At 40.5% G+C, this 25,260-nt stretch overlaps 1 protein-coding gene across 17 annotated transcripts in view; it reads left to right on the top strand.

The window, feature by feature from the left end:
* EBF1 (EBF transcription factor 1) overlaps window positions 1-25,260 on the top strand; it is a 411,245-nt gene that overhangs the window by 123,770 nt on the left and 262,215 nt on the right. Inside the window, exon 1 of one of the 17 annotated variants that reach the window (XM_086412676.1) lies at window positions 7,980-8,042. The exons of the other annotated variants lie outside the window; for them this stretch is intronic. The gene's annotated coding sequence lies outside the window, so the exon portion shown is untranslated. Of the gene's footprint in view, window positions 1-7,979; window positions 8,043-25,260 lie in introns of those variants that run through there. 17 annotated transcript variants of the gene reach the window in all.

The following is a 25,260-nucleotide window of genomic DNA, read 5'->3' as shown; positions in this document are numbered from 1 at the left end:
CCAAGACCCATCAGCCTGTCTCCACTCAGTAGCTAAGGTTAGGCATCTGTCAAGTCAGACTAGGTGAAAAGTATGAGAAATGCCAGTTAACCCGTGGGTAGACAGTGGAGGTGCGAGACTGCCTCTTCCCTTTGTCTGGCCATCCTTGGCTGACAAGGTTGGCATTCTCACTTAATTCTGGAGCTGGGCATCACCTGTTTTTCATCCCCTTTGCCCTCCTCTCTCTCCTCCCTGCTCCCTCTTCCCCACAGTGGGTGGATTGAAGCCTGCTGCTCTGTTTGCTTGAGAATTGGGGAGAAGTCCTCATAGATGCTTTCCCTCAGTGGCCCATGGGGAGGGCAGCACTGTGGCGGTTTTTACCAAGTTACAGAGTGTATTTCCCTAAATGAAGCGGATTTTCCCCACCTGATTTCTATCTAGCTCTGGAAATGCACATTACACAGATAAGTTTAATTGTAAAATTAATTGTGCACATCACATGGTAGCAATTTTTATTTGACCAGTGTGCTGATGTGTCTGAACTGATAGGGTATTAAAATTTACTCCTGCTAAACTAATTGGGAGAAAATATATGTTCCCTTCTAAGAGACATTATCAGGAATATGCTGTTCATTTTAAAACACCTTTTCGTATGTCTTACATTCCAAATCTACATAACTCAATCATACAGTTTGGAGAAAGAAACAATATTAAGTGTCTAGCTTGGAGACACTCTTTTACATGTCCCTTCTAATTCTGCATTTGGTAATTGGCAAGAATGTAATGATTGGTAACTTTCAAGATATAAATTATAGATGATGTATTCTGTGGGAAAAGGTTTTGATTCTCAGATTTCAGATTGCGTTTATTTTGATCAGTCATGTTAAAATGGATAGTTTTGTTTGCTTGTCTGCTTGGCTGGACAGGAAGGTGGGTGGGAGGATCTGCTGCTGTCAAGGTGGCCTCATTTTGTGCTTTCCATCCTCACAGCTCTCCTTTTTTCAAGCTTGCCTCTGTTGGTTGACATTGATTCCACGATAGTCACTGTCAATTTGAGGCCAGTTTCAAAGCTCCTGAGAAGAGCTACTTTCTGGAAAATCTGCCAGATGAGTTCGTTAGGGTAGAGGGGCAGATTCTAAGATCTCTTCCTCAGCTTGGGATGACTACCCGAGGAGCACTAGAGGATCCTGAAAATGGATTGAGCAAAGAGCTGGGTTGTAACTTTCCATCCTTAAATTGACATTCGCTGCCTGAACCAAGATGTATACTCACTAATAAATATTTTAGCTCTCTATGCTTCAGTGATTATGCTGGACATTCCATACAGATAAAAAGACAGAATATTTCTTTAATCAGTACTGTGATGTGAGACCGTTAAGATATTAGTGCTTGAAACTATTAGAATTGTGAAGATATTGACTGGCTTGCTTTTGGCATGGCAATTATAATTACATTTTTAGGTTACATTTTATGGGTTTATACTTGTTATTCTAACATAAAAGAAATTTGCTGTCCAGAATTTTAATGGAGGGGAGAATGATCTAGCTTGAAATCTTCAGCTGTCCAGGCATCAGGGGCTGCTAATACATGATCTAATTGTGATCAATACTTTTCTAGTTTCTGTAATGACAAGGCCTTTGCAATAAAAACACTACCATCTTTTTGAAATCCGCAGAATGATAAATGACCCAGGCCAACGTAGGGGGGAAGTGTAGTGTATTTTACATTCCTAGTGATTTATTATGGGTTTGTGAACATAGCTGGTGTGAAATCAAGCTCAGGGAAAGAAGGAAAAGTCGCAACAAAGCAGTGCCTTCTGCCTAAAGTGCTAGGTTTAAGTCCCATTACCATTGACGAGAGCTGAGTACTCATCACAGGGCTTAGGAACCCTTGAGTATTTAGATCTATTTGTTATGTTACAGGAAAGGGAATGAAGCCAAAACAATGAACCAGTACTTTGCTGTGTATGAATGGCTAGATCGGCATAACTCATATGTTACATAAAAAGGACCAATTTGATTCTGTCTTGACTATAAATGAAAGCTTGGCTTTGAAGGTACTCTTGGCTGGGGCTGTTTGCTGTTGGAGACGGTATATTGAGCAGACTGGAGGCAGGTTGGTTATTTCAGGTGTAAGAAGGAAATCTGCTCATTTCATTAACTATTAGGGACTAAATTTCCTTTGGGGTAAAGTCGAGTGCAGTCATCCATGACCTCGTTTCGCCTGTATGGGGGTGCACTGCTATCCTGATCAAACTCAGCTGGTCCTTCAGACCCGATAGGTAAGGTTTTTGAGGAAGCCCAGTAGAGATTTGTGAAAGCTATAGTGTAAAAAAGTGAAAAATGTGTCAACTCGAGCCCCCTGTCAGCCTTCACCACAATTGTTTAGATCCAGTAGTGTTTCTCATGTGGTTCTGGTTAAGGTTCCCGTCTTTCCAGTTTTGACTTCTGTTTATAGGTTACCTGTGATATTTTGCTTTAGGCCAGCACTTAGTGTGTAATATCACCAGTGTCTTTCAGTCTTCCTTCCTTTTCTTTCTTGCTCTTTTTCTCCCTCTTTCTTTCGTGCCAGCCCCAAACTCTTTTTTTTTCCTTACAAAAACCAAAAATCTTTTGCTAAAAAGAGTTGACAAAAAATATGAAGGCACAATATGACATTCATAACTTTGGGGCCCCTCAACTCTTTTTTTTCCTTACAAAAGCAAAAACTCTTCTTTTAAAAAAGAGTTGACAAAAAAACATGAAGACACTATATAACATCATAACTTTGGGTTTGATTCAGTGTATTTTCTGGTATTCACCAGACAAACTCTTCATCTCCTGAGAAAATTTCCAATGGAGTGTTGAAGTGAATGCTTTTTCCTTCTACTAACCAGAAAGTGTCCCATTTCCTGCCTTAGTAAATATAACACTTAGTACTAAGTATAAGTACAAAGGCTAAGGGTTCTTAATCAAATATGTTTTCCTTGATTGGGATTGTGGAAGGAGATACAGAAGGTATAGAAGACTACGTTTTTACATATGATTATTAATCATCTCTTTTCTCCTGTATCAGGCTTGAGATGAAAGGGGTAAAGAGTGTCTTCTCCTCAGATATCCAATTCATCCTATCAGATTTCCCACAGTGACTTTCTCCACCAAGGTCTTAATGCAGTACTGTTAGAATGTCTCATCAGTGACCAGCGCTGATGGGATCTTGGAACATTAGACAGTACCCATTAGTCAAGATCCCTGGGCTAACATCTTTTGGATGGCATTTTCTTCCAAGTGTGCCATTAGTTAGTATAATGGACTGGTGTCTTCCAGCCTTTGGGGCGGGACAGAGTTGCATCTAAGACCCTTTGTCAGAAGAATGGTCTTTGTTTTTTCTCTAACCTGGAAACATAGTTCCCAGCAACATTTTTAGCCCTTGAGAGACAGTAAATGTTAATGGCTTAGTGAAGTCTTTATGATCCCCCAGGTCAGAAATCTCTTTTTTCCCCCTTGAAGTCTCAAATATGGATTTATAAAATACTCTTCAGAACCATTATAGTCTTTTGGGTAAATAGTTTTCATTTTAAAACATTTTTATAATACACACATTTTAAAAAGTGTTCTAAATATGTATTTTTACAATTGATTATGACAGCTCCTTAAAGAGCCATTATTGTCTATCAGGGAGATAATGTGTGTGTGTATTCAAGAAATTGTCTACCAAAAAACCCTCATCTCAAAGCTGTGTATATTACCAATGAGAATTTTTTTCTTACCAATAAACTTGAAAAAAATTATGTAAAACAATTGAAATTTAGACAGATTGTTAAAGTGAAGCAGTTCAGAATTGAGGATTTTCGAAATGCCTCTCAAATGGCAGTTGAGAAACTCCAGGCTGTGAAAGATCAGAACTGCTGGCTACCCTTACTTGAGACTGTGAACATAGGCTACCAAAATTAGATGATTTGCTACTTTCTTCCTCAAGTCTGCATGCTCTTGAAAGTTGAGACAAGGCATTGATTTTGTTGGAGGTCTCTGAATCACAGGTTGTAATCTAATCACAGAGGACTTGAAATCAGTCAGAATAGAGTAACTACTTGTTTGTTTCTTCAAACTTTTATTGACTATGTCACAGTACTAGGAATTAGAGATATAAAGAGAATAAGCTGCACTTATGAACTTGGGGAGCATGTAGACCTATAGACATATTCAGAATGGTAAATTGGATAATGGAGGCATGAATGAATGGGAACACCGGCAAAGTATGTTAGAAATAAGAAGGGGGTTGCAGTTTATAAGATCTGGGAGTCTTTGGTGTTTTTCAGGGTTCAAAGTGGGGCATATGGTGCTGGGTCAGATGGTGTGAGATGACAAGAATCAAAAGGTGACATTGTTATTAAAAACAATAACAATGACCACAGTTACTACTCCTACTTTTCTGATGCTCTGTTTACTGCAGAGGAAATTTTTAGTTCATTCAACCAACAAATAGAATTGTATCTCTTCTGTGTGCTAGTAACTTGAAGTATAATGATAATAGATAGAGTCTTGTTCTTGTGGGATTCGGGTAGGGGTGTGGGGCTCAGACCTTAATTTTAAAAATCACACATAAATGATAAATCTATAATGGGATACCTTCATAAAAGAGAGGACACTCAAGAATTCCCGGGTGGTCCAGTGGTTAGGACCTGGTGCTTTTATTGCTGTGGCTAGGATTCAAGCCCTGGTTGGGGAACTAAGATCATGCAAGTCACATGGGTTCCATGAACACTAAATGTTTGATTGATTGGCTGGGTCAACTTAGTGGAGATAGAAGAGTGTGTGTGTGGTGGTTTGACATGGTAAAGGAGGCCAGGGAGATGCTTGAGAAAGTGGTGAAGGAAGAGTGAGGGTTAAGCAGGTGAAGGAGGTGGGATTGGAGTGGCAGGGTGCAGAAGAGTGTTCTAGAAATGGGACGTGGGTGGGAAGAGGGAAAGAAATGAATGGAAGCTAAGGTAGCAGTAACATCCTTTCTCTCTTCCTTTCCCGTCCTCCTTCATTCTTTTGTTCTTTCAATACTTATTTATTGAGAGCCCCCTAGCATCCAGGCACTGGGGCTTCAGCATGAATGAAAGTGTGAAAAAAAAATCCCCGCCCTCTTGGAGCTTACATTTTAGCTGGAGGGAGACTGACAGACAGACAAAATACATTGAATGTCAAACAGTGTTAAATTTTGCTGAGGAAAATCATTCAGGAAATGGGGGAAGGGAGTGTTTGGGGTAGGGTTAGAATTGTTATTGAGATACACTGGCCAGAAGAAGCTCCACATATCCGTTGGTGATTGAACAAAGACCTAAGGGGTAGAGAGTGTGAGCCTGGCCAGGGGAAGGGAAGGCAAGGGAGAAGCAAGCCATGCTGAGGCGAGGCCCTGAGAGGAGAGTGTGCCTAACAGACTTGAGAAGGAGTCAGGAGATCAGTGTAGCTGGAACGGCATAAGCAAGGGGGAGAGTAGCAGGTGACGCTGCCAGAAGCATAATGGGACCTTTCAGGGGCCCCGTAGTCCATAGGAAACTCTTGGCCCTTTACTCTGTGTGAAATGGGAAGCCATTGGAGGTAGAGGACAGATAGACAGGCTTTTGGACAGTGAGGGAGATGTCCACCGAGTCTTTAATAAGCAAGTAAATCCTAAAAGGAAGCATTCCCAGCAACAGGTATTGAATATTCAAGGTCTCCTAGTGTTTCCTGAGTGAAACCCTAAATAAAAAAACCACTGCAACTTAGGATTCTTTTTTTTTTTTTTTTTTATAATGGCTTCTGTGTTAGCTTCACTAACAGGATTTTTAAGCTGACCTTGATGTATAAAAATATATTTTGGAACATCCCTTGCCCCCATTAAAGATCTGCCTTGATAACCCCATTGCTAACATTCTGCCTAAACTATCTAGTGATGTGACAGTTGTGTACCCAAATATGCAGTGTGTGCGCGATCTGGGTGAGGTTATGTGAAATAAACTCAGCTGAGGCCTGAGTGACAAGGGATCCAGCTGGGAGGGTGAAAGGGGAGGGAGAAAGCACAGCTGGGAATGTAGATGGAGGTGAGCAGGCGAGACAGTGGCCTGTCCTGATAAGCACCTTTCCACAAAGGTCATCAGTCAGTCATGGAGACTCAACCCTGACACCTTGACTTTCGTGTGCACTGAAGTTTCATTCTCTAGACAAGCCAGTGAGAGCTCTGAAAGGAAGGTTAAAAATGACCGTGTCAATTAGCAAGATGATCAAGAAAAAGAAATACATAGGTTGTTATCTGTATCCAAATATTTCTTTACTTGTGTATAAGGGTCCCTATTCTGTTTCCCCTTTTTAGCTATATTCCTTTGATGTTCATCTTTGCTATTCCTCTTTGAGCAGTAGGAAGGAATTCCAGAGTTACAGACTCCAGGTTCTAGGCACCTTTCCAAGGTGGAGGAGAGAGAGCATCTCCAGGGCCTTAGATCTTGAAGGCAGTACTGAGTAGATGTCTCTAGACTTGAGAGTCTACAACAAAAATCCTTTGATATTTCTTTCTCTCTGGCTATAATACCATTTCAGATGTCTCTGCTTGTGGTCTTTTGTCATCTTCTGTGGCATTTTTTCCAGAAAACACAAAGGTTCTTATGAGGCTTGCAGCAACTCTCCTGGGTCTCTAGTGAATATTCCTCAGCACAATCAGCCAGCTTCCTTATGCCTTGACCTGAAGTGGGAAGTGTGTGGCAACTCACTCAGGAGCCAAGAAGACCCTAAGAAGGGAACCATTGAGAGTCAGTACTGCTGGGTCCTGGGCTTGATGCTGGAAAGTGATTCCATCGATGTTTGCTTGTTCCAGTCCACGTTTCCTTTCCCTACAGGTTCAACTCCCAGATCTAGTTGACTTTTTACCTGTTGCTCTTTTGACAACAGAGAATGGGAAGTCATAGGCCTCCTGGACAGGCTATTTTCCAGGAGCAATGGGAATAAGAACAAATATCACTCTCACAGTGATTTCAATCATCAAAGCATTTTCTAAATATGAACTAATTCTTTTTGTATGAATCAGATTATGCATTGTTAGGCCCACTTTATAGATGGGTGTGCCCAGATTTTATTATTCCGAAGGTAGATATTGAGTACACGATAAGTGTACTTAGCCTTATAGTCAGTTGAAGATGAAAAGATCTATTAGGTCCCAGGACTGCCCCACCCTCTCCACCTCCACACAACCAGAGCAGGAAGCTCCCTGCCATCTCCTTTTAGTGTTTCAGCCAGGCTTGGTTTAAATGTCCCAGGGGAACCTCCCTATAAGTCTAACCTTAGGGAAAGAGCCTTCTTCTAAAAGCTGCTTTTGTGTTCTCAGTGTTGGGACGCCCCCCCCCCCCCAACCCCCACCCCCGCTCTGGCTGAAAGGCTCTTGGAAAGTGAGAGGAATATGATTGGAAGTCTTTTTTCCTCTCTCTTTTAGGAGAACTGCAAATTTCAAGATTCACATGAGTATCTTTTCCTTTCAGAGTAGATGTTTATATGCCTTTCTAGGTTTGCTAACAGACATACAGGATTTTGAGTTACAGTTGGGACATGAGCTCATGAAATTAGTATTAACTGCTTTAACCCGTGGGTGCTCGTGTTTATGGAATAAGCAAGTCATAATCGCTGACCACAGCCATTAAACTCTGATGTGAGTCAACTTCAAGTACAAAGACTTTCTATAAGCCAACCCTCTTGAAGCAGAAATGATCACAATTTAATATAATGAGAATAATTAATAAGGAGTGTGCCAGTGACCTTGAATATTAATATTGTTTCCTTTTCCTGTAAACAAACCAGGCTATTTTATTATTATTTTAGTGTGTAATTTGGCATAAACACTCCTTTTCACATAATTTCCCCAGGTGACTTTTGTCTCCTTGGCAATTTCCGGCTTTAATAAAGAAAACCTAATTAAGAAGGAGCTGTTGATTGGTTTGCTAGTGTAATTAACACAGGTGATGCTAATGAGTTTCTATGAAACTGGTGGCTTATGGGAAAAATAAACAGGCCGCTGTTGCATATGGTCCAACTGATATCTGCACTCTGGAAGAAGTGATGATTTCCCAGTCTCCTGTGAGTGGTTTGTGGGCATGGAATAGGCAGATAAAATACTTTATAAGATTCATTAGTGGAACTAGACCAAATTGGGAGCAAAAGTATCAGTATTAGGCGATATTAAAAAAATCTGATCTCCGGCTGTACTTGCTAGGGCTCTCATTGTTCATGTGCCTTTAAGGAGCAGATTTCTTTTGTTTCAGGTGTTTTTCTGGCTTTTATTGTGGGCATTTGAAGTTAACAAAGCCCCCAGAAGAATTTCTAGAGCCATTTTAATGTTCATTTGCTTCTCCCTGACTTTGCCCATTAACCCTTGAGAATGAGTTGACCAGAACAGCACATGGAATTCTTGCAGAAATTAAGACTCCTGAGAGTCTCCTTTCTTGGCCTATAACTGCTTCCCGAGGAACTCTTGATACTTATATTTTCAGTGGCTTCCATGCCAGTCTGGTCTACCCACAGTTACTTAGAAGAAGCTGATTTTCTCTTTTTTTTTCCTTTCTTTGTTAGGTTCAGAAGGGGGACTGTGGTTCTGATTTCATTTAACAACAACTTTATAAGCTGAAAAAGATTCATGGCTTCAGTGCAGATTTTCTCACTGTAAATTTTACTCAGCATACCTGGAAGTTATTTTTGTTAATTTATAAATACATGGCTCAATTTCAAAACAGATTTTTGATGTCATTGACATAAAAGACTGGTATATTATAACACTTTGATGTTTATATAGTTTTTCTGGATCTCTTCCCTTTTTCATTGGTATGTTCTTCTTTAAATCGATTTTTGAAACATGTGTTTTCCCTTAATTTTCATCTCATTTTTATCATCAGCTAGTTAATTCTTTTTTTTCCCCCCACATCCAGGAAAGCCTGTTCTGCTCTGTCTCTTGTCTATTGCTATGTGGCAGAAAAGCCAGAGACATTCTGTGTCTAGCAGTGCACCTCCAGGGACATCTTTTGAACTCTCATAATTTGTATTTATTGCCACCCACTTTGTAAGTTCACAGTTTAATTTGCCAGCAGTGGCAGTGTTAGGCCGACACAGTAAAACAAGATAACGTTAAAATGTCAGAATGAGAGGGGGCATGAATGATGCATTACCCCTACTAGGACTTGCACTTGTCATTCCTTTCCACCGAAGTGATGTTAACTACCTTTTGAGAGCATTATCTGACTGGTATTACTCAGAAATACGATCATTAGTTCACTGTTCTGATTAGGAAGCCGCTATGCTTGATTAACTCTTCTTGGACTAGGATCTCAGTGGAAGCATTAAATGAATTGCACTGACTTAGACTTCTAGAACTAATTTATAATTATTTTTTTGCAATTATTGGTAGTTGTTGACATGTGTTTTTCCATGATGTGGTACTTAGTGGGGAGGAGTTAAACCTACTGGAGAACAGACAAGGATGTTGGAGTTGCACTTAAAAATCCGTTTTAGGGAGGGTCTCCTAGAGTTTTAAATATTTTCTCTCAAGGACGGATGCTAAGCCATTGTTCTTAAAAGAGTGTCCATGTATGATTCGTTCACAAACCTTTTCAAATTACTGAGTTTTGGAAAGTGACCCTTTTGGAGTTTTCTCAGAGTCATCATCCTAGGAAGACACTAGGGGAATTCATGTTTATTCATGGTGGTGACTTCATGTGCAAGAAGCACGGTTATCATGTGTCTTGAGGAAGCTTCTTCAGTGATAAATCTAAGGTACTGGGACAGGAAACACCTCTTCCCTTTCTCATTCCCCCAGACCATCTTACACCTTTCTTTCCCTACCTGATGTACTCCTCCCCACCCCCACAATTTTGCTGCTGAAATTCTAGCATATTGATATTTTGACTTCTGACCAAATACAGACCTCTCTTTGATCTTCTAAACACATACTCGACACTTAACACTTTAAAAATCTTTTCAGAGCAGATTTTAATAGGAAAAGTATCAAAAGGCTAGGAGATAGATATGGGTTTGACCCTGCAGAAGAAATTTGTCCTAGAACAAGGATTTTGATAGTAGTGGGGACTTAATTTGTGTCTCATAGAAAAGGGCTCCATTTCACGATAAGGGACATATTTATTATGGTCCACGATTCAAGAAAGTTGTACATTTATTCAGCCTTTTGAAATGAGATTGCTTTTCATTCTTGTATTTTCCAATGGAATTAGAGCCATATGGACCAGCCCAAGAGGGATCTGTGTATCTCTTGCACTTCTGTGTACACAGTGCCTTGTTCTTCTAAGGGCTCTATGTGCATCTGTTAAATGCAATGGATGGTGCTGTCACTAAAAAGCAGTCCTCCCCAGCCCTCTTCAAGTACTGCTCTCTAAATGTCTTATTTCCTGAAAGAGCTTTTTGTCTGTATAGATCCAGAAACTTGGGTTGTTATTGCAGATGCTGCTGATGAACTTGGGGTTACTCTGAGCATATTAGCAGCACCATCCCATTATGTTCCTTTATCATATACTTGACATCTGCTCTAAGTTACTATCCTTCACTATCTGCTCAAGTCAGCCTGTGTTCTCTTTGGAGAATTCTTGGCAGCTAATCCTTGATGAAGGTACAAAGGAATTGGCTTTTGGTTATTTGTATAAAAATGTAACTATGACTTGCTTGTCCAAGAAGATGATTTGGACCTTGTTTTCAAGGCCAAACAGATGCCTGTCTTTGAGGGAACAAGTTTCAGTGAGATGGGGGAAGCTGGTTATCAATATAAGAATTCAAAGGAAGACTTGGCTTCAGGGTAATGATGATAAAACCCTAAGAAGTATAGAAAAGAGAATGTGTTTGGTTTGCATTTCTTGGGTTTACTAATTGCCTTCTAAGAGTATACTTTTCGTCAGGGTGAATTCGAGTTTATTGATATTTTTCTCTGTGAGCCTGTTTCTCTGTTTTGCCCTGTATTTCCCAAAGAACTGATGCTGTCTGAGATTTGGCTATAATGCTGCTTTTGTAGGGAGGAAAAATGACGGCAGAGAAAAATAAGTAGTTTTCTATAAGCTTATGTGAAAGGAAGTCATCAAATTGGAAAGACTCTCCCTGCCCCACCAATACCTCTCTGGAGGAACCTTTTGATCAATATGGATTAGTTTTGGCCAAAAGTAATTTTATTTTAAAACTGCTGTCCTCTGGAAGTTCCCTTCCTATACCCTTTCTTTGGAGAAGGCAATGGCACCCCACTCCAGTACTCTTGCCTGGAGAATCCCATGGACGGAGGAGCCTGGCGGGCTGCAGTCCATGGGGTCGCACAGAGTCAGACACGACTGAGCAACTTCACTCACTCATCCTTTCTTAGAAGGGGAGGTTGGGAATAGAGTTCTAAAAAAGAAGTTGTTCTCCCAAGAAAATATGAAAAATTTTCCCCATATCAGTGTTGAATGTAGAAGCATGTAACTTAGGGAATCAACAAATGTGACCTCCTCAAGAAATAATTGTTGTAACTGGATTATTATTGCCTTCTTAAATCTGCCCTTCTGCATGATTCAAGGTTTCCTGTGTCCTGCATTGTCCCAGATAGAAAACGAAATGAAACTCTCACCAGTTTTGTCTACCTTTTTTGCTCTAAGCCAAGGCTTTGCAGCACCATTAGGATGTAGATTATCATATTTAAAACCTGTGATGACACCGTTGTACCCATCTGAATGATTAATCTGCTCATTAAAAGAGTGCCGATGGGCTAGTCTAATTGGAACATGGATCTTCTTAAAGGACGTTACAGGGTCGGGAATAGGAAATATTACTCATAACATAAAGTAGGGATTAATTATGCTACTAAATACTACTGTGTGAAATTTACATATGGGTCTGGTTAGAGACAAGGATTAGAAAAAGTCGAATATCCCATTTTATAACTTTTATGTCAACTTTAAGACAGGTGGTGTGTTCCTACTTTAATCCCAAATCTTAAATCAACATTTGCAAAAGCTGTTATAAACTCAAATGCCACAGAAGGTTTAGAGGTTGGAATAAACACAGAATTTGCATTTGTGTATAACTGATTTAATCACATGGATTTTTAAAACAATTACAAAGATAGGAAGCTGCAGAGCAATCTTTACTGTCTGTTAGACCCTAACTTCTGGATATTAATCTTCCTAAGGAGAATAAGGGGTGAATTGGAATCTTTAAGAAAATATGCAAATCCACTGAGCACAAGTTTACAAGCTTTTTTAAAAAATAACCATTCTTTAAACAAATAATATGTATAAAAGACATAAGAGGATTTCTGTTGTTGCAAAGGGGACTGGAGGGTCGAAGCTCCACCTCAGAGCTTCTCTGTCATAGGGATCTCGTGGCTATGAAGTTAAAACACCTTATAAAATGGAGCATCTTTGAGTTGAAGAGAATCTTGAAGGTCTTTCATCCTATCTTCCTCATTTTAAGGCAAAGAAGCACAAAGCTTACACAACTAGCGACAAGCCAGAGCTGAAAAAGCAAAGTTTCCGACTCACAGTCCAGTGCTGTTTTTGGTAAACAACGTGGCATCTCTAGTCGGGTTACCAAGTATCCTGACAGATTGAATTCTTTGTTTGACGCGTCATGTCTTAAGATATCTCTGTTTACTGAAGTCAGTCTGTTTGACAAATGGGAAATATATTCTTACCCATCTTGAGGATTTGTTGCATTTCCACTACTTGAAAATTCATGTTCCTTTTTACTTGTAGGCAGATGTCATGTCATATGTGTAGTAAAAATGGAAAGTTGCTGCTCCAGAGTAAATGCTCTACTACTCTGGCTGGGCTAGCTGAAAAAGAAGTTGACAGTCAGGGCACTTGGTTATCTCTGAGTCCCCACCTGTTTGAAGGACCGAAAGGATTACATATCAGTTTTTAGGGTGCTGCCAAGCTTAGAGAACTTCCTTGGGCATTGGCGATCATGTGCTGTTGATGTTTCTGAAATAGGGGAAGACTTAGGCTGGGAATGCTGAGCTTAAAGGTACCCTCATAGGTTTGGCGTTCCAGCACTTGCATGCCTCTGGACCCTCTCAGTATCTCTCACATTTGTTTTCTCTTCTCCATCCTGTTGCACTTGTCTGGCCAAATTGGCTTCACCATCATCTCTCACTACCAGATCACTACAGAACTTCCTAGCTCCTTCTCAGTCTCCAGTCTTGACTCTACTCCATCTAGTGTCTACACAGCAACTATAAGGACCCTTATGACATCACTGTCTTGTTTAAAGCTGACAATCATTTGGATGCCCTGACTCCTCATTGTCCCAGAGGGAAAAGTCCAGGCTTCTTAGCCCTGCACACAGCATCATTTCTTGGTGCTCTTCTCTTCATGCTCCTTGTACTGACATAAACTCGCCATACACCCCGAGGTGGCTTTTGTCTTGGCATCTATTTTTTCCAATAGCTGGTTCGTCCTTCTTAGCTTTATCCTTGGCTCAGCGTTTATGGGACTGTCTTTGACTTAACCTGAGGACTAAATTCAGCATTAGCTGCTCAATGAGGTCTTCTCAGACCCGCTGATTTAGAATAGTGAGCACCCTGCCCTCTCGTCTAGTACTTTTTCACTGTGCAGTGGTGCCTTATCACACAACTCCCCACACCAGTGAACCCCTTGAAGGCAGGGAACATGTAGTATTGTTTATTGCATTCCTATTTCTAAGTACTGTGTTTGTTTCTGAGGAGGAAATCAATAAATGTGCAAGAAAAGAAACAAACTCAGATGAGACTTTTCAGTCTTGTAAGCTGTGCAGAGGGAAATGTCCTAAGGTTCTCTCGTTACCTATTCCATCATATTCTGTCTTTCATTAATAGCTGGATAGTGCCTTTTTACCTTTTTACATCAGGCTTTAATGTATTGGTTCAATACCTTTTTAAAACAATGTTTATCTATTTTTGGATGCACTGCATCTTTGTGGCTGTGTATGGGCTTTTTATAGTTGCAGTGAGTGAGGGCTACTCTTGGTTGGGGTCCATGGACCCCTTGTTGCCATGGCTTCTTTTGTTGCAGAGCATGGACTCCAGGGTGCACAGCTTTGGTAGTTGCGGCTCCTGGGCTCAGTAGTTGCAGAGCACCAGCTCGAAAGCTCAAGTTCAGTAGTTGTGGCACACAAGCTTAGTTGCCTCATGGCATGTGGGATCTTCCTGGACCAGGGATTGAACTTGTGTCCCCTGCTTTGACAGGTGAATTCTTGACCACTGGACCACCGGGGAAGTCCCAATAGCTTTTTTATTTTTTTTAACAAAACAAAGTTACCTGGATACAGTAGAAATCCGTTGACTACCACCTTTAAAAACACTGGTTCTCTGGGGTAATTTTATGGTGATTTTACCTCTTTGTAGTATGTTTGGCATGTAGGCAGAAGCCTGTAATCAAAGAAGAGGTTGAAGAGATGTTTTCAGTTGGAGAGAAAAGCCTTTGTCATGGATTTTGGAGTATTCTTTAAGCTGGAGTTGTGGCTTGTCTTGGAGGTCAGTTCTAAAGATACTCTTGCTGTAATCTGATGTAAGAGATGAAAATTTCAAAGAAGCCCATATTGTCATTCTGTGAAAGTTAACAGCGAAGTATCATTGCAGCTCTGTTGGAAAATGTTTGTTTTCTGTGGTCAACCTCTGAACATTTTTAAGACTAAAAAGTGGTGTGCAGAGAATCTTTCTTTACAAATTCAAATCTGGTGGAATACCATAATTGTCCAGTGGTGGAGCAGACATTTGAGTATAATATTCTTCAGCGAATATCATTCATTCCTGGACCTCCACAGTCTGCAAGTGAAAATACAAACTCTAGGCCACCAAGAAGTTAGAGAGACACATTATTATAGTCAAACTTTGTTGGCCAAAATGCCAGGAAGATGGTGCAGTCTGTGAATTTTTTTTCCAACCTCTCTGATAGAAAAGTATTTCTTTGTCTTCCTTAGTAAATAATGGTCTGGCTGTGGAGATGTAATGGAGGAAGTTGGGCTGGATATGGACTGACTCTTGGTGTCCTTGACTTGTTTTCTTAAGTCATAGAATTGTGGGCCTTTTGAGTCAGCAGGGAACTTACCCACAACCTGATAAAACCTCAGCCTTAAAGAAGTGGAAACAGAGGTCGCAGAGATGAACCAACTGGCCCAAAGTTCCAGAGCTAGGTGGTCTCACAGGTAGGATTTATACCTGGTCCTTAGACTTCTAATTCACTGTTCTTTACCCTTCAGCATGAGTCCCTCCATGGGCTTTTAAAAAGTGCTTGCTTACCCCCACCCCTCGCCCCCGACTATAAGCTCAGTACGGAAAACAATGCTAGTTAACTGAGGAGAGTGAATAGGATGTGGTAAGTTGTAGTCTGGTAAAACAACACTTTACTGTAGTGATACACTTGTTTATAGCATTGAGGTCTTCATGATTCTATAGTCACAATGAAACATTTTCCCAGGGAGTGTGCAGAGTCAAAAGTTGCAGACTGGCAGCTCTAATAGTATTTCACTTGGGAAGCATTTTGTCTGGGTGTTGCAGTGCTGTTTTCTTTTAGATGGGGTGTATGGTCTGTGGGGTTCCCTTGTAGCTCAGTCAGTAAAGAATCTGCCTGCAATGCAGGAGACCCAGGTTCAATTCCTGGGTGGGAAAGATCCCCTGGAAAAGGAAATGGCAACCACTCTAGTCATCTTAATCCCTCATCCCAAAGGTTTTTGAACCAGGAGCTCTGAGTTTAGTGTGATCATTTGCTCTGTTTGAGGCTTAGAGGAAGGAAAGCTGGATGTGCCCATTTTATTTTCAACACATCCCAGAAGGGGGTTACATGCATGGGATGGGCTGGTTGTTAACAGTGTTTTTTACATGTTTGGGAACATACCACCCCTCAAGCTGCTGCTGGCTTTAACAATCACTTAAACCACATCCTGAGCCACCACCAGCATTAGTTCAAATCTGTCACAACTGGCAACCTTCAGCGCTTGTATAAAAAGATGGTTAGTCGATCGGCAAATTGACATAGATGCAAGGCATAAGCAAATAAGATTAGTACATTTGTGTCAAAGTGTATGCAAAAGTCTTCCAGGTATCAAAACTTTCCTGTATTACCTGGAAAGAGGTTGTCTAGGATTTGGGGGTTTTCATTTCTCTCTCTTTTTAAAATGGCTTTTCTTTCTCTATCTCTCAGAAACTTAAAAAATAATTATTTTTAAAATAGAAATGACTTCCACACTTGGGAGTTGTATAAGTTGGTAGGGTGGTTAGCTTGCCATTTATTGTTTTTAAAATGATTTTAAATTTTATTTTAAGTTACAAGAATAACTTTTTTTTGTAAAAATTGAGAGAATATAGACAAGTAAATGGAAATTACTTTTTTTTCAAAGACTTAAAAAATGTTAACAGTTCCTTCAGTTTTTTCAGAATATTTTCTATGTATTTTAAAATTGAATTACACATACTCTTTTGTATTTTGCTTTTTTCATTAATGTATTGTGGCTTTGTGATTATTTTAATGTATCTCATAATTTAAAAAAATAATTGCATAACATTACCTCTTAGGGATATAACTTACCATCCCTCTTTTGTGGAATGTTTAGACTGTTTTCAGTTTTTTGAGGTTACTATAAAAATGGGGTTACCTTGGGTATAAATCTTCAGGTTCCAATCTGATTAAGTTAGATTCCTTGAAGTGTAATCTTTGAATGAAAGGATATGAATATTTTTGAGCCTTCTGATATATGTTACTAAATTCCCCTCCAGAAAGACTATACCTATTTATACTCCCACTGTGATTTTAATAGGTTTCACTTTACTGGCATCCTCAACAGACTTCCCTCACTTAAAAGCCTCTGCCAGCTTAGTAAGCTGAAATATGTTATTTACTTCTATTTTAATTGGCATCTTGTACTTATTCCTGAGGTCGAATATTTTTCTTTGTGCTTTTTTGTCATTTAGGTATTTTACTTGTTGTGAATTGACTATTCATTTTCTTTCTCATGGATTTTTACTTAGGTTTAAAGCAGTAAACATTTATTATTCATAGGAATTTAAGACCAGTTGTAGTCATCTGAAGGCTTGACTGGGGCTGGGGAAACTGCTTCCTGGATGATTCACTCGCAAGGGTGTTGGCAGGAGGCCTCAGTTTCTTACTGCTTGAGTGTCCTCATGCCCTGGTGACTAGTATCCCCAGATTGGGTGCCTTGAGAAAGAACAAATAGGAAACATTAATGCGTTTGATGACCTTGTCTTAGAGATCATGCATTGCCATATTTTCTGTGTGTTAAAAACAAATCCCCGAATTCAGCTCATATTTGGGGTAGGAGAACTAAAGCCCACCTCTTGAAGTGTTAGTGTTAGTTGCTCGGTTGTGCCAACTCTTTGTGACCCCATGGACTGTAGCCCACGTCCTACAGGCTCCTGTGTCCATGGAATTCTCAGGCAAGAATACTGGAATGGGTAGCCATTTAAAGAATTGGTGAGCATATTTTAAAACCACCACTGCAGAGCCTATCTTTAAAAAAATTTTTTTACAATGTTTCTTTTAAATATTTTCCTCTGGTTTGTTATTGCTCTTTCATTTTTTCACATTCAGAGATTCAAATTTTTTTCACATTCAGATTTAAAACTGAAGTCTATTGATCATTTCCTTGTTGTTATTGTTCAGGGGCTAAGTTATATCTGACTCTCTTGCAACCCTGTGGACTGTAGCCCTCCAGGCTTCTCCATCCTTGGGATTTCCCAGGCAAGGATACTAGAGTGTGTTGCCATTTCCTTCTCCAGGGGATCTTCCTGACCCAGGGATTGAACCTGAGTCTCCTGCATTGGCGGATGGAATCTTTACCACTGAGACACCTTCAGTTTAGTCACTCAGTTGGGTCTGACTCTTTGCGACCCCCTGAACTGCAGCACACCAGGCTTCCCTATCCATCACCAACTCCTGGAGCTTGCTCAAACTCACGTCCATCAAGTTGGTGATGCCATCCAACCATCTTGTCCTCTGTCATCCCCTTCTCCTCCTGCCTTCAGTCTTTTCCAGCATCAGGGTCTTTTCCAATGAGTCAGTTCTTCGCATCAGGTGGCCAAAGGATGGGAGTTTCAGCTTCAACATCAGCATCAATTCTTCAGCACTCAGCTTTCTTTATGATCCAATTCTCACATCCCTACATGACTACTGGAAAAATCATAGCTTTGACTATATGGACCTTTGTTGGCAAAGTAATTTCTCTGCTTTTTAATATGCTATCTAGGTTGGTCATAGCTTTTATTACAAGGAGCAAGTGTTTTTAACTTCATGGCTACAGTCACCATCTGCAGTGATTTTGGAGCCCAAGAAAACAGTCTTTCAGTGTTTACATTGTTTCCCTATCTATTTGCCATGAAGTTATGGGACTGGATGCCATGATCCTAGTTTTCTGAATGTTGACTTTTAAGCCAACTTTTTCACTCTCCTCTTTCACTTTCATCAAGAGGCTCTTTAGTTCCTCTTCGCTTTTTGTCATAAGTGTGGTGTCATCTGCATATCTGAGGTTATTGATATTTCTCCCGGCAATCTTGATTCCAGCTTGTGATTCATCCAGCCTGGCATTTTGCAAGATGTACTCTGCATATAAGTTAAATAGGCAGGGTGACAATAATACAGCCTTGACATATTCCTTTCCCAGTTTGGAGCCAGTTTGTTGTTCCATGTCGGTTCTAACTATTGCTTCTTGACCTGTATACAGATTTCTCAGGAGGCAGGTAAGGTCGTCTGATATTCCCATCTCTTCAAGAATTTTCCACAGTTTTTTGTGATCCACAGAGTCAAAGGCTTTGGCATAGTCAATAAAGCAGAAGTAGATGTTTTTCTGGAGGTCTCTTGTCTTTTCTGTGATCCAACGGATATTGGCAATTTGATCTCTGGTTCCTCTGCCTTCTCTAAATCCAGCTTGAACATCTGGAAGTTCTTGATTCATATACCGTTTAAGCCTTGCTTGGAGGATTTTGAGCATTACTTTGCTAGTGTGTGAGTTGAGTGCCATTGTGTGGTAGTTTGAACATTCTTTGGCGTTGCCTTTTTGTGGGATTGGAAACAGACTCTTGGAGGGCACAAACAAAACCTTGTTCAAACCAGAAGCCAGGAGAAAGGAGCAGTGTCCCCACAAGAGACTGAGCTAGACTTGCCTGTGAGTGTCCAGGAGTCTCTGGCGGAGGCATAGATCAACAGTGGCCTGCTGCAGGGTAAGGGAGGAGGCGGCCATTGCAGTGATTACCCCTACCACAGTTTGGCTTCAGGCCAAAGAGCAGGGAGGGAACACAGCCTTACCCATCAACAGAAAATTGGATTAAAGATTTACTGAGCATGGCCCTGCCATCAGAACAAGACCCAATTTCCTCTAGAGTCAATCTCTCCCATCAGGAATCTTCCATAAACCTCTAATCCTTATCCATGAGAGGGCAGACAGAATGAAAACTACACTCACAGTTCAGTTCAGTTCAGTTCAGTCACTCAGTCGTGTCCAGCTCTTTGCGACCCTATGAATCACAGCGCGCTAGGCCTCCCTGTCCATCACCATCTCCTGGAGTTCACTCAAAGTCACGTCCATCAAGTCAGTGATGCCATCCAGCCATCTCATCCTCTGTCGTCCCCTTTTCCTCCTGCCTCCAATCCCTCCCAGCATCAGAGTCTTTTCCAATGAGTCAACTCTTCACATGAGGTGGCCAGAGTACTGGAGTTTCAGCTTTAGCATCATTCCTTCCAAAGAACACCCAGGGCTGATCTGATCACATGGACCACACCCTAGTCTAACTCAATGAAACTATGAGCCATGCCATTTAGGGCCACTCAAGACGGATGGGTCCTGGTAGAGAGTTCTGACAAAAAGTGGTCCAATGGAGATGGGAATGGCAAACCACTTTAGTATTTTTGCCCTGAGAACCCCACAAACAGTATGAAAAGGCAAAAAGATGGGACACTGAAAGAGGAACTCCCCAGGTCTGTAGATGCCCAATATGCTACTGGAGATCAGTGGAGAAATAACTCCAGAAAGAATTAAGTGTTTGAGCCAAAGTGAAAACAGTACCCAATTGTGGATGTGACTGGTGATGGAAGTAAAGTCTGATGCTATAAAGAACAGTATTGCATAGGAACCTGGAATGTTAGGTCCATGAATCAAGGCAAATTGAAAGTGGTCAAACGGGAGATGGCAAGGGTGAACATTGACATTTTAGGAATTAGTGAACTAAAATGGACCAGAATGGGTGAATTTAATTTCAGATGACCATTATATCTACTACTGTGGGCAAGAATCCCTTAGAAGAAATGGAGTAGCTGTCATAGTCAACAAAAGAGTCCGAAATGCGGTACTTAGATGTAGCCTCAAAAATGACAGAATGATCTATGTTCGTTTTCAAGGCAAACCATTCAATATCATAGTAATCCAGTCTAGCCCCAACCACTAATGGCAAAGAAGCTGAAGTTCAATGGTTCTATGAAGACCTACAAGACCTTCTAGAACTAACACCAAAAAAAGATGTCCTTTTCATCATAGGGGACTGGAATGCAGAAGTAGGAAGTCAAGAGATACTTGGAGTAACAGGCAAATTTGGCCTTGGAGTAAAAAATGAAGCAGGCCAAAGGCTAACAGAGTTTTGCCAAGAGAACGCACTGGCCATAGCAAACACCCTCTTCAAACAACACAAGAGATGACTCTACACATGGACATCACCAGATGGTCAATACCGAAATCAGATTGATTATATTTTTTGCAGCTGAAGATGGAAAAGCTTTATACAGTCAGCAAAAACAAGACTGGGAGCTGACTGTGGCTCAGATCATGAACTGCTTATTGCCAAATTCAGACTTAAATTGAAGAAAGCAGGGAAAACCATTAGACCGTTCAGGTATGACCTAAATCAAATCCCTTAATGATTATACAGTGGAAGTGACAAATAGATTCAAGGGACTAGATCTAATAGACAGAGTGCCTGCAGAACTATGGACGGAAGTTCGTTACATTGTACAGGAGCCACCTTATCAAACTCTTAAAAGTGTTCCATGCTGGTTGGTCAATAGCTGCTGCTCCAGCTTTCCATCTCTCCCTTCCCCTTTAGTTACGACCCTTCTTTATCAATGTAAAGGGTCTCCCCTGGCACACTGAAGAGGGCATGTGTAATGCCTGCCAGTCTGAGCTTCTGGTGCCAGTGTAGGTGTTAGTCCTGCTGTTTCGAATATCAGCCCTCAGTAAGGACGTAGAGGCACGTGGCTTCTTACTCTGTTCCATCGATTGGTCTGTTTGATTTGAATTCCTTAACGTGCAATTTTAATTTTTATGAAGTTAATATGTTTTAATGTTATAATATCCTTCCATTTTCATAGCTATTTCTTTTTATTTATTCTTACATATAAGCTATAGAATCCTTTTTAGGTTAAAATAATTCCCTTGGTCTATTGAGCAAAATTTTATTGAAATCTGGGAAAGTTGATATCTATATATAATGAGTTTTCTGACCTTGCATGAATATATACTCATATATATTCATTTTTTTATTCAAGTCTTTAATATCCCTAATTTGAATTTTTCTTTATATTTTTGGTTGGGCTTATTCCCATTTAATGTTTTTTCTTGCTTTTGGGAATAGCGTTTCCTGAATATAGGCAATTTAAAGTTATTTATTGTTCTCTCTCTATATATATATGCTAATTGTTCTGGGGTTCTTTAAGATAGCAACTTTCCAGATTTCAGGAAGTAAAACTTTGCTCAAGTCCTTTAAATGCCTCCTTCTCCCTGTAGGATTCCAAATTACCTTTATATGATTCACAACAATTCTGGCCACTGACCTTGTATAAATAACCAGTTCAGAATGACTTCAGGACAGCTTGCATGATGTGAGAAGCACACAGGCCAGATTTCTGTTGATATCCAGTATACCAGCCTTTGAATTTCCCATTTCTGAATGTTTCCGCTTGAAATTACTCCTGGTTTAACATCTGAATGGCACATGGCATTGAACCTGGGGAATGTTGGTCAGTTTTGAATGGTATGGTTTGAAAACAGCACTTTGGGTTTTATATGATTCTCTCATCTGGATCTGAAGTGTGTTCCAGGGAATACCAGACCTTTACCCCCCAATGGTATAAAAATGATTGGGTGACTGTTAGCAAAGCAATAATACCAGTGGGATGTGTATATTAACCTGTCTGTGGGGGGACGATGCTGAGAGCAACAGGCCTATAATTTAGGTAATAGCGTTAGTCTATGAAAAACATGCTGCTTTTGCCTTGATGCTAATCAGGAAACCATCAGATAGTCTTCCCTCACTGAGCAAGGGCAGGACTTAAAGGAAGTCAGCTGTCATGTTTTTGAAGAAGAAAAAAATGAGAGGTGAACTGAACCTCTGTGATAGGAGCGTCACTCTAAAGCTGCTTCCTGAATTTAAAGGTGTGGTAGTCCAATCAGTAGCACAAATTGGAGACATCTGATTTGCATGGATTAACAGGAGTGGGTCACAACCTTCTGACAGGTCAATGGCACCACTGGGGATTTGAAGAAAACTTTGATTCTTCCTCTTTCCCCCTCTACCGTGAAGCAATCATGCTGTTCTATTGTAAAAGAGGATCCCTGACTTATAAAGCCAAGCTTGTCATTTAAATTCACCCAAGTTAGGACACCACGGAGCTCTGTCAGATGTCAGTCTCAATACAGCAGGAGAATGTTTTTCAACAGCTTTCTAACCCCTTTGCCGGGAAACACAGAGGCCTGGATAAAGGGGGAGGGGCCGCTGACTGGGGCTTGGAGGGTTTTTACAAAGGCAAGATTGGAATTTTTTCATTTAAGGCAGGTTTTCTTTTTCTTTGCTGCTTCTTCTTATTTTTCCCTTTTTTCTTTAAGCCTTGTGTAAAAGATATTTCCACAAAAGGGGAGTGAAAAAAAAATCAGATTGCCTGTAAAGACTCCTTGGTTCCAGGGTCTCCTTGAAGGCATTTAAGCCTAGGAGTGATGGTGGTATTTTTCTGCATCAGAGGTGATGGCTGTTTGCCAGTCACTTCCCTTGAAAGATATTGTTTGGCTTTAAGGTAACTATGAAATGTTTGGCAGAGAAGCCATCCATGGCAGAATATGGACAAAGAGAAGTGAAGATTTTCCGATTAAGCCTTCTAGGTCTCTGGTTGCCCCAATTTGATGAAAGTAAGAGACACAGGCCTTCAAAGCAGGGCTCAACCTGCTCTGAAGCACCTTGGGTCAGGGGACTTCTAAGTGGTAGTTGTAGAATCAGGACCATTTTTTAGCCTTAACCTCATTTAACCAAATGCTTAGGAGATGGGTTCCAGGAATTCTAAAATGCTCATTCAACACTTACTATTTTCTACATTTATTAACATTTGTTTACTCAGCATGCCATATGGGTCAGATGCTGTGCCAGGCCATTAGGACCCAACTTGCTACAAGATGGACTTAGCTCTTGCCCTCTTGGGACTTCCTCTTTAGCTCTGCCTTTATCAATATGCTTTTTTATGTGTCCTGATCTTTGCAGTTTGAATTTCTGGTCCTTGATAGAAAGGATCAATATGTCATGCTTTCTTGTATCCACAACAGTGCTTAGCTTTGCAGTACCTTACAGATGGGTTTGGTAAATACTTCTCTTTGTGTTTAATTGGCTCTTTGTGTAGGGTTTAAACTTTTGAAGCCTCAGTTTTCTCATCTGTAAAACAGGATAATAATACCTATCCTATAGGGTGCTTGTGAAGAGTCAAAGATGTGGGGCATATAAAGCACTCAGCAGACAGCATAGCAGTGGGTACTCAGGGAGTAAATGGAAGCTCTTGGTATTTTCATTAGTGTAGAAGCTATGGAGGTATTAGAGGGAATAGCAGTGGTAGTGCATGTCTAATACCTAGAACCTCTGTTCTTGTTAATTCCATTCGAATCTTTCTATAAGATTTTGCACTTCTGTTTTCTGTTAGTAAGGATTGTTAGTTTCAGAGTCAGTGATTATTTGGATGCTTGGAAATAGCTTGGAAGACACTAAAGTCACTATCTGAAGCAAGTTTTTAATGGTTGTTGTAGACAGAATGACTGGAAGGTGTGTGTGTGTGTGTGTTTTAAGAGAAGTCCTGCAATTAAGCTTCCAGTTAAATTTCCAGTTTTGGATTCTAGTAGCCAAATACCTCTTGAACTTTCTCATTTCTTGTCTTCCTTTTCATGGCCACAGTTGTCCCTTCAGAGGTGTTGTTGTTGGTCTCCTCCTGGTGAAATGCGCAGAGACCATTAGGTTGCATCTCGGTGGAAGGAAACTGCAGTGTAGGCTTTCACCTGTGAAGACCTTGGACATGCTACTGACATGTCCCTGCAAAGTACAGTTTTTTGAAATAATAGTATTGTGGATTGGAGTGTGTGTATACTACAGTTCCAGTTAGGTTCAAGTCTTGGCCTTGTCATTCATTATCTTGATGACTTGGGGCATGCTTCTAAATCTTAAAAACACATAAACATAAGTCCACATGTATTTATATTTTTACTAACTGAATGCAGTGTGTGGCACATTCAAGCCTGTGAGAAGTGAATATTTTTGACATGAATGAAGGATAAGAGTTACTCTTCCTTTCCTAATGTCATTGCCCAACATGTTTTTGCAAGTCCCCTTCCTCTCAGTTGCTTGTTGAACCTGCTGCACCCTCTTAGGACTGCCCTCAGCAGTAGTGCTCTCCCACTCTTTGAGGGTCAATCTGACTTTTGGAGATAGCTAGCAGTAATTTGGTGCAAGGCTGGTGTAAGACATCAGCCTATTAAAGACCATTTTGGATCAGAAATGCTCTGTGTCTTTAAGGGAGTTCTAATGAAATGAACTCAGGACTCTGAGCTGGACATGCTCTCTGGCCCAGTCTCCTCAAGAAATTGATGAGGATGGGGTTGAGTTTACCTTGATATGAAGTTCAAGTTTGTTTGAAAAGCAGCCACACTTAAAGTCTCACTGGCCTCTGTACTTTGGAAAGAGGGATGAGATCCGGCTTTTGGTGAAATGAAAAGTGGAAGGCTAGGATCTCAGGCTGTTGAGTTAGTCCTGGGTTTGAATCTAGCCTCTGCCCCGTACTGACTACAAGACCTAAGATATCTTACTTAAATCATCTACTCTGTGGTTACTTCTTTGTAAATTGCCTCTCCTCTGCCAAGAAGTGCAGGAGAAAAAATGTGCTTGGCACCTAATACTCCATTTAAGATTCAGGATAATTGCTCCTTTTTACATTATTTTTCTTTGTTTCTTTGTCACATGTATATAAGGCTCTCAGATTCCTTGGATCCTCAAGTCCCAGAAAATAAATTCACATGAAGCATGACTGCCTTGGTTCCTTACTGTTTTTATCTTTCCCTC

This window comes from Bos grunniens, chromosome 7 (genome assembly GCF_055505025.1).
Source record: "Bos grunniens cultivar Pamir isolate PY7600 chromosome 7, Bosgru_T2T1.0, whole genome shotgun sequence".
NCBI classification, from domain to species: Eukaryota; Metazoa; Chordata; class Mammalia; order Artiodactyla; family Bovidae; genus Bos; species Bos grunniens.
This window is presented reverse-complemented; position numbering and strand designations above follow the sequence as displayed.